Here is a 12,251-nt window from a genome sequence, read left to right as displayed (position 1 = left end):
TTAATGGCATTCTGTAGTTTATTTCTTGCATGATATGGATTAAGTGAGTGACATAAAAGTGCCGTGTCATCGGCATAGCATGCAGTGAGAATATTTTCAATATTAGGAAGATCATTAATATATAAATTATAGAGAAGCGGGGAAATTACCGACCCCTGTGGTAAACCCGCGTGAATTTTTCTTGTGGTAGAATAATTATCTTGAATCTTAACTTGAAAAGTTCTGTTCTTTAAAAAATCAGCGATTAGATGGATGATGGCAGGTGGGAAATTATAGTTCATCAGCTTGATGATAAGACCGTGATGCCAAACTTTATCGAAGGCTTTCTCTACATCCATAAAAATAGCAGCAACTACTTCCTTTTTATTAAAATTTTCGCCTATGAATTCTACGATTCGGGCGATCTGCTGAGTCGTTGAGAATCCCTGGCGAAATCCAAATTGATGGTCTTTGATGATGTTATTTTCATTAATAAAAGTGGTGAGTCGAGACTCGATAAGCCTTTCGAAAAGTTTGGCAATCGCAGGCAGAAGACTGATCGGTCTAAAGTTACTTGTGAGATTTCCAGCTTTGCCAGGCTTTTTAATGACAGTTAGAATGGCGTGTTTCCAATTTTTTGGGAATGTATTAAGTCTTAAACATGCGTTAAAATATTTATAATAAGAACGATGCCTTTCCTTGGGAGGTATTGCAGGGCCTTATTAGTGATATTGTCATATCCAGATGCTTTCTTTGGATTAAGTTTCTTTATAATTTTCTGTATTTCTTTGGGAGAAGTCGGGTTGTTTTGATTTTCAGGATCTTTGCAGAGGAAATCGGTCACGTGATTGATAATATTGATATCATTCGGGTGTGGGAAATTATTTATATTAAACTGTTGTTCATAGTTATCAGCGAAGAGGTTGACAATTTTCTTATGATCGTAAATTTTGGTATTATTATCATCAAGAATGGGTCCAATATTGGAGGGAGTGCTTCGGATAGCTTTAGTAACTTTCCACACAGAGTGGTCGGTGTGCGAAAGACTTTCAATGAAGTTATCCCAGCAATTGTTTCTGTACTCTTGGATAAGTTTTCTGAGGTTTCGATTGGCAGCATTAAATCTTCTTTTGTCTTGGGTGGAGTGTGAACGTTGATAAATTTTTCTTAGTTTATTTTTCTCTGTAATTTTCTTTCTAATATTGTGTGGGAGTGTATAATTAGTCTGTTTTGGAATAAATTTGGCGTGGTTGATGGCTTCGTTGATTTTACTGCTAAGATAGACTGTGGCATCATTAATTTCGCTGTTATTAGTTATTTTAGTGGTAGCAGATATGTTTTCTTCAAGGTGATAAGCATAGTTTTCCCAATTAATGCGACACTTTATAGGCGGAAGACCATGCTTTAAGCCATATAAAGTGAAGCGTACTGGTAAGTGATCTGAAGAAAGTTCATTATCCACTTGGAGAAAAGGTATTTGAGGAACATTGAAGGTAATTAAGATGTCTAATACATCAGAAGTATTTGAGATTTGATGAAGATGCGTAGGTTCATCTGGACCATAAATGTTGATATCAGGGTTGTTGATGATGTAATTATTAAGAATAATTCCGCCTGGATTATTTCGCCTGGAGTTCCAGTTAGCGTGTTTACAATTTAGGTCCCCAGCAATAATAGTTGGATAACCTAAGTTGAGAATATAGTCAAGATCTTGAGTGTTGAGGCTATTGTTGGGTGGCTTATAAACAGCAATGATGAGATATTCTTTATTGTCACTGTTCAAAATACATGCACTTGCTTCAAAGCTCATAAGGGGAAGAGGAAAGATGGTACTGTTTAGGCATTTTTTCATGAGAATAGCTGTACCACCACCACGGTTATGAAGACGGTCAGATCTATAGATGTTGTAGTTGGGAATTTTAAATTTGTCATTCGGTTTGAGGTGGGTTTCACTTAATAAAATAACATCCAGACTGTGCTGGTTGATGTAGTTTTGAATTTCAATTTTTTGATTTTTAATACCATTACTATTATAAAACATAAACTTGGCATAATTAATATGTTGCATGGTATTTGGATTAGCCGTATGGGCGTAATTATTCATGCTCGTTCTGGATGAATATCTTTAGTGCTGTCATTGCAGTCTTGAGCCTGGAGTCGGGGTTAGAAGCCTGCTTGTATTGCTGGTAAATTTGGTAAATTTCAGTAATGAACCCGGTGAATTCTTCAAAGGATTGTTCTTCTGTGTCTATGTTTACTGATTTTCGTTTATTTTTGGAGGATTGATCTTCTTTGTCGTTATTTACAGATTTCTTATTATTCTTGAGGGATTTCCTGTCGTTAACCGTCTTCGGGTTGCTCTTGGTAATCGCCGCATATGATTGGTTGTACGGGGCAGTGCCCAAATTACGTGATTGGCTGAGAGTAGCCGGAGTCTGTTGATCTTGCTTATTTTGGGAACTTTTTGGTATTTCTTCTTCATTAATTTTTTCAATAGCTGTATTTCCTGGTCTTTTGGGGCATTCCTTACTACAGGATGCATGTCCTCCTCCACAGAGGACACATTTCGCAGGAAATTCTTTACCTTTTTGAGGGCACTGGAAGGATTTGTGATTCTCGGCGCATCTGAGACACCGGGGCATATTTTTACATGCACGTTGAGTATGCCCGTACCGTTGGCAGTTGAAACACTGCGTCGGTCCGGGCCTGCTTTTGTACGAAACCACTTTTACTCTAATATCAGTAATGTGACGTACATGATTAATTAATTTTCCAGCTTCAGTGCGTGGAGTTTCAACATAAAAAACGGGTAGGTTCACAGCTATGCCATCGCGCATGCGCTGTATTTGTTTGCATTTTAGTACTGGAATGTTTTGAGATTTAAGATCATCTTCAATTTCTTTTATGTCTGTGTCATTTGATAACCCTTTTATTATGCTTCTAACCATTTTGTCAGAGTTCAGTAAAAATGTGTGATAGGGAATCTTTTGAGAATCAAGCCTATCCTGAACTTTTCGGTAGTCGTCGGCAGAAAACAGCTTAATCCTGAAGTTTTCGCCTTCTATTTTTCCTTCAACTTTTTCGATGCCTAAATCTTCTTTTATTTCTTTACGTAATTCTTTCCAATTTATTTTAGGGTCTGTGATAATAAGTGGTGGAATTTTGCCAGCATATTTACGTGGTTGTTTAAATCCTGTGATACAGTAGTCGTGGTCGTTAATTGCAGTAGTCGTGGTGTAACTCGCAGAAGTATCAATTTCAGTGTCTTGTTCCATATTATCTAAGTTTTCTTCGCTAGGAAGAGAGTCAAATTTTGATTGAGTTTTTAAGGGGGGGTAAATCCTCTTCAACCGAGGAGTTACTGTTATTTCGTGTGCGTTTTCTGGGAACTTGTTTCCATTCATCTTTGGTTTTAGTGTTTTGTGAAATGGCTATTTTTTCGACTTGTTTTACAAGGCTTTCGGGAGTGTTATAAGTATCATTAAGGGTTTTATGATACTGTTGCCTCAGATTGTTTAGCACAGCTAGTTGCTCACTATTCGGTTTGCCGTCGACGAAATTCGCCGAATAATTTGCAATTTCTTTTTCCAGGGTAAGAAGTAAGTCCAGATCCTTAAGGTGCGTATCCTTTACCGTTTCCATATCGTCTTCGTAAAAAAAAAAAACAATTATAGCGCGTGAGACGGACTCTCAACTTAGAATCAGGATGACCAAAAAGAACAAATTACAGCTCGGAAATGATGTTGCACTTACTAAGCCTAATTAGGCTTAGCATCGCGCAGCACAAAAAAAAGTTAATTATTTTACCAGTTTCGCTCAAAATCAAAAATACTAAGTCACACTAGATGAAGTAACACTTAAATTATATGAAACACATAAAGTCACAATTCAAATGGACTTAGAAATACAAAATGAAAGCATAAATTGAAGAGCTCACCAACTTCCAAATAACATCCAAGTCGCCCGGGTGTCTCCAACGATTCGTCTGCTAGGGTGTCTCCAACATATACCACGTGACTAATGCTCTTGGCGCTCTTGGGGAGTGATAGCTTAGGCTGTTCATCGCCAGTTTGGCCCGCTTTTGATATGGCAGGTAGTGCTTTTTATTTCCGTCTGCTAGCAGTCAGCAGACAACGGCCTCGAATTAGGTTGTTCGATTTTTTACAATGTTATTTAGATATAACTTAACCCCTTTTTTCCTGAATATTTTATCTATATTTTTAATAATCGCTTTAAATTATTTGCACCATTGTTTAAGATGTTTAGGTTAAATAATTTTAGGAAGAAAATCTAAAATAAATAATAAAAAATTGAGATGGAAACTTTAATTTTGAATAACGTTAAAAAATTAATTGCACTACTGTTATAATATTTGAGAAAGTAAAAAAATCTCGTTTAATTTTAATGCATTGCATCCTAAAGAGAAAAAGAAAATCACATTGTATTATATGTATTTATGCCACTGATTGCCTCTCTTTTCTTGAGATTATATTACTGGAACAAAATAATGCACTCTCTTTTCTTGAGATTATATTACTGGGACAAAATAATGCAATCTTAATTACTGATTTCCACACTCATTTGTATGTCATGGCGGGGATCAATACTTATTAACTAAAACAAATATTTTATATTGAATATGTATCAAACGGTAACAAACTTCAACTCAGTATTTATTATTAGGATCAAAACGATATTACAGTTAAAAATTCTCTCACTCTCCTTTTTTTTTAAATACTATTTAAAATATGGTAAGTTTTTCACATCACATTTTTTCAATTACAATAAATTTCTAACAGCATCGTAGATGAGACAGAATTATAATCCACGTTATTTTTATTTTAATTGATTTTATAGAAAATAATGATAAAGCATTGAGCTTTATAAAAGTAATCTGTTTTTTAAAATAATGCTGTTTAACTGTTTATGTTCAATGTTGCATGAATCAAGATCTTCAGTTTTTTTTTAACAAAGTAAACATATCGCACAATCTTTTCTCAATAATTTAATGCTAATAATAGCATTTTTCTTTTTTTATCGCAGGCAATAATTGTTTATGAAATCAAAACGCGTACGACTTGGCGAAAAAAGTTAACGCCAATTGGCGCAGCTTTCTATTTCAACGGAATACACGGAAAAAACATATAAAATTCAATTATTTGTATAGGGTGATTCCAGTAAATAGTGTCACAGTACTTAATACATTTTGATGCTAATAATATATGCTGAAAATGTCGTATACGGCGGAAATTTTCTTATACAATATGTCTGAAACTTTCCTACCAATTCAACAGAGATAGTAAAATGACAAAAGTACTGAAAATAAAATAATAAATCATGCAGTTTTAACTTACCTATGAAAGGTTACAAGTCTTCCTTTCACGAAACTTTCTTTACATCCGTAGGCGCTGCAGCGAATAACCATTTTTACTTAAATTTTATGTGACCAAGCAGAGCAACAGTCTTTCGTCTCATAGAAAGCAATGTAAAGTATTTCCGGACTTTCGGAATTCGCGCAGCAGTCACGTGACACTAATGTTGGAACCGGTTGAAGGTTGCAATACGCTCTCTACCAGTATACTATCTCGTTGGAACGTACACCCAACGGGTTGCTAATAAAACCTAAAGAAATTCTTGAAATATGCAGAAACGTTATTTTTAAAGGCTTTAATGTTATGCACATGCATTTAGATTTCGAACTATTTCTTAATGATTTTCTGTACGTAGTAAATTACGGATATCATCTTTATAACTTTTAAACAAGAAACCAACAATGCCGAAGTATTTCATTATAAATTTTACATATTTTTAGTGGAAAATACATTCACGGAACAGCTTAAGTACACGTACGTTTCACTGCCGTAATGCAATGTTTTGAAGTTACAAACATGGACGCCGCTTGTTCGGTGGAGTTTCATTCCCCGATAGTGCAGGAAGCTGCGAACCCTCCCTCCTTCTATTCTAACCTCCTTGGTATTTGACTGCATCATGAATTAAATGCATTTTTATTTAAATAAATTATATAGATATACTTAAAGAACTGCATCTACTGCTTTTAAATAGTTTAGTTTGTTAATTAATAACAGGCAGATTAAATATGAAAGAATAATATATTACGTTTTTCCGACAAACAAACAACAAACGGAAATGAAAAGTGAAACAAAGCTAAATTGTGTTTCGAGACTAATAGCCCTTTTGGGCTAAAAAAACCGCTGAACTGGGTACCCTGATTATTAATATAAGATTTTCTAAAACAATGTTACAATGTGTGTGTGTGATTATGACAAAGCCTCGAGGGCTATCTTCCTAAGGAGAGGGATGCCTTCGTGGAGGACTTTCTAAGGGAAACTGGCTCGTATACACGTTACACATGGGGAAAACCACGAAAACGCCCATGCAGCGAGCCCGTTCGTAGAATTCGAGCCTCGGACCGAACTACCAGTGTTCAGCGACTTTACCGCGCAGCCGCTGGTGGAACCTCAATGCTACAATGAATAATACAGTTTTCTCCTACTGTTTCAATTTTTTTCACAGAAGTGCTACTACTCATCGCATTGCAAAATTTAGATGCAAAAGAGCTTAACTCTAGCTAAATCTAATCACTGATTTAGATAATGAATTTGAAAACTTTTCTCTACAAATTAAATCAAAGTATAAAAAGCCTTTTATATATTTTACAGACTAGCATTATATTATCCTACGCTTATTTGCAAAGGCTCAAATTTATAAAATGTATTAGCAGTGATATTAAAAGGATTAAAGTTGAACAAAGGCTAATCTAGCTTTTATTTGTTAATACTATAAACAAATATAGCTAATTCTAAACTTAAAAAAATATCTAAATAAACATTTCACGAACTATACTGAAACTCTATTTTGATAACCACAAAGCTTTAGGACCAAAAATACTACGATCTGAAAAAGTTTATATTTTTAAAAACTGTGATTTTCTCTTCTTGATAAAACTCACACAAATGACATAGATAACCTCCCCACTTTTTTCCCCACTACCACTTACTTATATCTTGCATTATTGCTATAAAAATTACCTACATTTATGTGACATTAAAAGTTTAAAGTAAATCGTTAAGTGAAAATATATTTATATCATTGCGGAAACTATTTGCATCTATATAGCATTGGATTTTCAAATACATTTTGAAATAAGAATACAGTTACAATACAAACATGTACAAACACTTTTTAAAACAAAAATTGTAACATAATAAAAGATAACTTACGTTTTATGCTATTTACCAGATGAACAACTCTTACGTGTCTCATTACATTCCTTTTCTGAGAAAACAGTTTCTCACAATAAATGCATCTGCATTCTGGTTCACAAAAATTTCTGCTTACAAATTCTACACAAATTTATTTTTTTCCATTTTTTTACCCTCCATAAAAGAAACCGAATGGAGCAAAGTTAAAAAAAAAGAGAGAGAGAGAGAGAGCTGTCAAAAGATTTCGAATAGTTTTGAAAACCAGTGACAAATTATGTCAATTTTCGGAGTTCCTAAAGACCTGTAGAGAACCCATGCATGTTCCAGTAATTTCGTTTCGTTCCGTTTACCGCTGTTCCCCGCGCTTAGCTCGAAAGTCTAGTTTTTGCCGGTTGTCATGAAATGTAGTTGATAGCAGGTACTCGGAAGCTTCAGTAGGAGATGGAGAGGGGGGGGTAACGCCAGGACACGTATGGCATGGAGACATCTGAATGGTAGTTCAGGAGGAAATTCCAGCATCATCGTCTTCAAAGGTCGAAAAGTGATTTATTTTCGATTGGGATAGGACACTCCAGTCCAGGCGCCCATTGAAAGGAACATCTTGTTCGAGTATGCTAAGTTCGGAAATTTTCATTTTCCCGTAACGTGAAAGCACTAAAAGACCGTAAATAGCGGTCCTCATTGAGAATTTCATAGGTGAATACATTAAAGTAGTTCATAAATTTGCAGTCTTCGCATCCTGGTAAAATTGCCTGTTAAGCTTGCCAAGATGCTTAGTAATAGTGTCAGTTTTCAAATTATCATGTAGGCACTTATTCCTCACGAAGAAGTGAGCGTTAGTGATGATTCTAAGGTATCTCTTCTGTACCTTCTGTAGTTTATCGAGATCAGATTTAGTAGCAGTAGTCCACGCTGGGGAGGCGTAAGTCATTATTGGTCAGACGACAGAAATTTAGATTAACTTTTTCTTGTCAAGATCCAGTTTTGAGTACTTATCAATAATCGGAAATAAGCATTTCATAACACAGGTGGCCCTGTCACGCACATTATTAATGTGATCCGTCCATATAAAACGGTCATTGAAAGTTATTCTCAGGTATTTTGCAGTAGAAACTACCGGCACTACTTCATTGAATAGTGTGAGATTTTTCTTGATTACAGCATTACGCGTTTTCCTGCGGATAATCATGAGGTGTGATTTTGTGGCGTTAATTTGAACCTTCCAGTTCGCATACCAGTCTTCAATATTGGGAATAAATTTTTGGAGCGTTTTCACAGCATGGTTGACATTAGCGGATTTAACCGCCAGAGCAGTCAGTATCATCCGCATAACAGGCAAGAATAACGTTGTTTTGATTAATCTTCGGAAAGTCTGAAGCATAGAACAAGCACAAAACTGGTCCGACAACAGACCCCTGTAGAATTCCGCTGAGAATATGTCATTTCGTAGAGTTTGCACCATTCACACAAGCATAAAAAGTGCGATCGGAAATAAAGGAACGGATTTGTACGAATAAGTTCTCTGTCAAGATGACAGAAGATAAGCGCCTCATGCCCGACGCGGTCGAAAGCTTTCGCCACATCCAGCATGTGGAGAGCAGTGCATTGTTTGTTATGCAAGGCAGCACCTACAAATTCTGAAATTCTAACCAGTTGTTTCGTAGTTGATAATTTTGCATGGAAGCCAAACTGCTCCGGCGGTAAATATTCCAAGAATGGTTGCATGCGTTTTAAGATAATCCTCTCATATATTTTCTCTGGTATAGGGAAGCAAACTGATTGGATTATATCTGTCCGGTTTCATGTGGTTTTTGAAGGGTTTAGGAATTAAAATCACTTTAGCCACTTTCCACTGTTTTGGGAAGTAGGATAGAGATAAACCTGCAGCAATGATCGTCAGTTTGCTGATGATAGATGATGGGAGTTTCTTCATCGCAGTATGGTAATTCCATCATTTGCAGGCGCTTTACTTGTCTTGCGTGGAAATTATTTTGATTAATTGATAGATGGCGGTAGAGTTGCGTGTTAACGCGACGCGACGTTCCTTCTGAATTTCCATAGACTCTCCACCGGCAGCTCGATAGATGGGTGTCTGATGGTTCGCACACTATTTAAATGGGAGCACTTCGGTTCCTATTTAAAAAATTTCGATTTTCGATTATGAAAGCATATAGATTTATTTTTCAACTGAACCACCACGTTTTATTAATGATCTGTAAATATTGCACATACGAGTATTCAAAGTTACATTTTTAAAAGTGATTGATGTCGATTTATAGATCTTAGAATATTTTGAAACATCTTGAGTTTTCTTATGATGTTATTTACTTCTGCAGGGGTAGCAAATTTCGACATGTTTCTGACTGTGGGTGCATTAAACCAGTCTCTTAAGCTTAGCAGAGTCGAGATCTCGAAATCATTATTAACCGGCCATTCATTTGGTGCGAATTGTGTCGCCAAGTGAGTTGCGAAGATATCCGCTTTTTCTTGATTTGAAGTAGCAACAACACCGTTATAAAGTAATGGGCTATTGGAAACGTAGTTCGACTTAAGATTTTAAATAAGAGTCCAAAGCGACCCGTCTTGAATGTTAATTTGGGAAATTTTATCACTCCACAAGTCATCGCTGTGTTGTTTTACTGCTTTTCTAATGCTTTTGTTTAGGCGGTTTATCTCTCGTTTGACGACAGGATCGCACGTGAGATAAGCTTTGCGGAGGCGGTTTCGCTCTCGCATCATCCGTCGAATTTCACTTGGAAGTTGAAAGATTTTATCCGATTTCTGAATTGTATTGCTCGCTTGCTCAACCGCGTTCTGAATAATTTCAGGAAGGGAGGAGACAGCGGAGTCAATGTTATTCGTGCTATTTAAATGAATGTTGCATCTTAATTTTTGCTTCTCGCATGATATTTTCGTAAGTAATCCAGTTCGTAATTTTGCGAGTGCATGAAGAGTCTTTTTTGATAACTCCAAGTGTTGCTATCACCGGGAGGTGATCTGAAGACAATTCATGTGCGAGATGTAGAGTAATGGGGATGGAAGTAGTTTTAATAGCCAAGTCAAGAATATCTGATTTCGCTATGTTAGTAGCACAATAATCGGGGTTCTGCACCAGCGGGTCAGGGGCGTGGCCAATGACGTCCCACAGAGGGCGGGGCCAAGGCAACATCATCAATGACATCACACAGGGGGCGTAATCACGAGTTGTTTTAAGCTGCTGGTTGAGATATAGACCTCCTGATTTCATTCAAAGTTAGTTTTTTAAAATTGGGAACGGGGATACAAATGCTCATGGCGTCCTCTAGGGACGAAAAAGGAAAATAATCTATTTAGGAAATTTTTAAATCTTTTAAATGATTCTCTGAAAACAATATAAAATAAAAAAATAAAAGAACAACTTACGTTTACAGAAAATCTCCTAAAAATGAAATTATATGGGAAAAAAATTTTTTTTGGATTGTTCCCACCACCACCCGACGTTATAAACGTCGCAACAATCCCTTTTTTTAATTAAACATATTTTTAATATTTTTATGGCCATGAGCATACCATCCTTCAGTATATAGCGTTTATCATCAAATGCAGAAAGAGCTATTTTATTGGTAGCAATGGTAAAAAGATGATGGTTTTCACTCTGAATATTATGCTGCAATTCTCTGGTATATGTAGATGTTTTTAAACAGTCTCTATAATTTTTATGTTTGAGTTTTCTTATAATTATATTACGTTTAATTCCTTTAGCTGTTTTCTTTTCGTTTTCCTTTAGCAGTAATGAATACATTTTCGGTCTCAGGCTTTTAAACTCCAGTACCGGTTCTGAATTCATTTCGTCCTTAAAACATCCAATTTTCTTTTTATTACTGATACTGAATAAAGGATGACTCTTGGGATAATCTGAGGTGTCATACATTTGCATATGTAAACTCATGTCTTGTACACGTCATCCGTTGAAATCTCGTACGTGAGAGAATCCGTAGCTGTAAAAAGCAACTTTGCTCTCTCACCCTACTGTTTTTTGATATGATTGTAATGAAAGTTATACATATGATATTTATTAAGTTCTAATATCACAAATCCTACATAAATGGCTCTATTTAATTGAACACTATTTTTCAGTCATTGTATGCCCACCAAGTCATTGTCAAAGATTTCGAAATTTTGAAAAGTTGGCGCTGCTACTAATTTCTTTGCATTTTTTTTTTTTTTTTTTTTTTTTCAGTATTAACTAACTGTACGTCAACATGTTTCCTTACATTTTCCATAGTTTTACTATGTACAAAATTATTTATTAGCTTGAAAAAATCTTTTTCATAGCCTGCTTGTGCATTTTTACGCTGATCGGTGTTAAATTCTATATATGGTTGCAACCAGGCTTTTTGAATAAATTTTAGTATCTTATGAACATGCAATAATTTTAAACCCAATAAAAGATACAATTGTAAATTTTTATGATAAATAACATAATTCAGTTTAGGCTTTAAGTTGGGAACTAAATTAGAAGTTTTTATTTTTTAAAACACTCACTGCATATGGTGAAAGATGATGAGCTTCAATTTTTATTTTTTCTGGAGCTATACATGTCATGAATTGCTTCAGGATATTCAAGATCTACTTCCAAAATATATCCTTCTGCACTATCATCAAAAATTTTCGATAATATCCTTACTCGGTTCAACCCATTCAAAATTTCCATAAGGTAAGGGTTGATTCATGGCCCAACCATATAAATTGTTCGTGTCTAAATACAAGATATATTTATTTTCTTTAGATGGATCAAAATTTGTGTGTGTGCGTGTGATTATGGCAAAGCCTCGGGGGCTATCTGCCTAAGAGGAGGGATGCCTTCGTGGAGGACTTTATAAAGGAACTGGCTCGTATACACGTTACACAAGGATAAAAATGAGTAAGGTATTTATTATTCGCATCAGACTTACGCTCAGGAATCCTAGATACTCCACCGCGAATGCCCTGTTCTATAAATAAATGCATGTTGATGTCTGTTAATAATTCCAAGGGCTGATGAGTCATTTTCAAACAGGCTTGCCATGC

The 12,251-nt window shown here is 35.5% G+C and overlaps 1 protein-coding gene across 1 annotated transcript in view; it reads left to right on the top strand.

Annotated features, from left to right (window-relative positions):
* Nucleotides 1–12,251, top strand: part of LOC146993971 (uncharacterized) — a 75,129-nt gene that overhangs the window by 43,892 nt on the left and 18,986 nt on the right. The window lies entirely within an intron of this gene.

This window comes from Stegodyphus dumicola, chromosome 11 (assembly GCF_044657685.1).
Source record: "Stegodyphus dumicola isolate Sdum_Otavi_A_Nest chromosome 11, ASM4465768v1".
NCBI classification, from domain to species: Eukaryota; Metazoa; Arthropoda; class Arachnida; order Araneae; family Eresidae; genus Stegodyphus; species Stegodyphus dumicola.
This window is presented reverse-complemented; position numbering and strand designations above follow the sequence as displayed.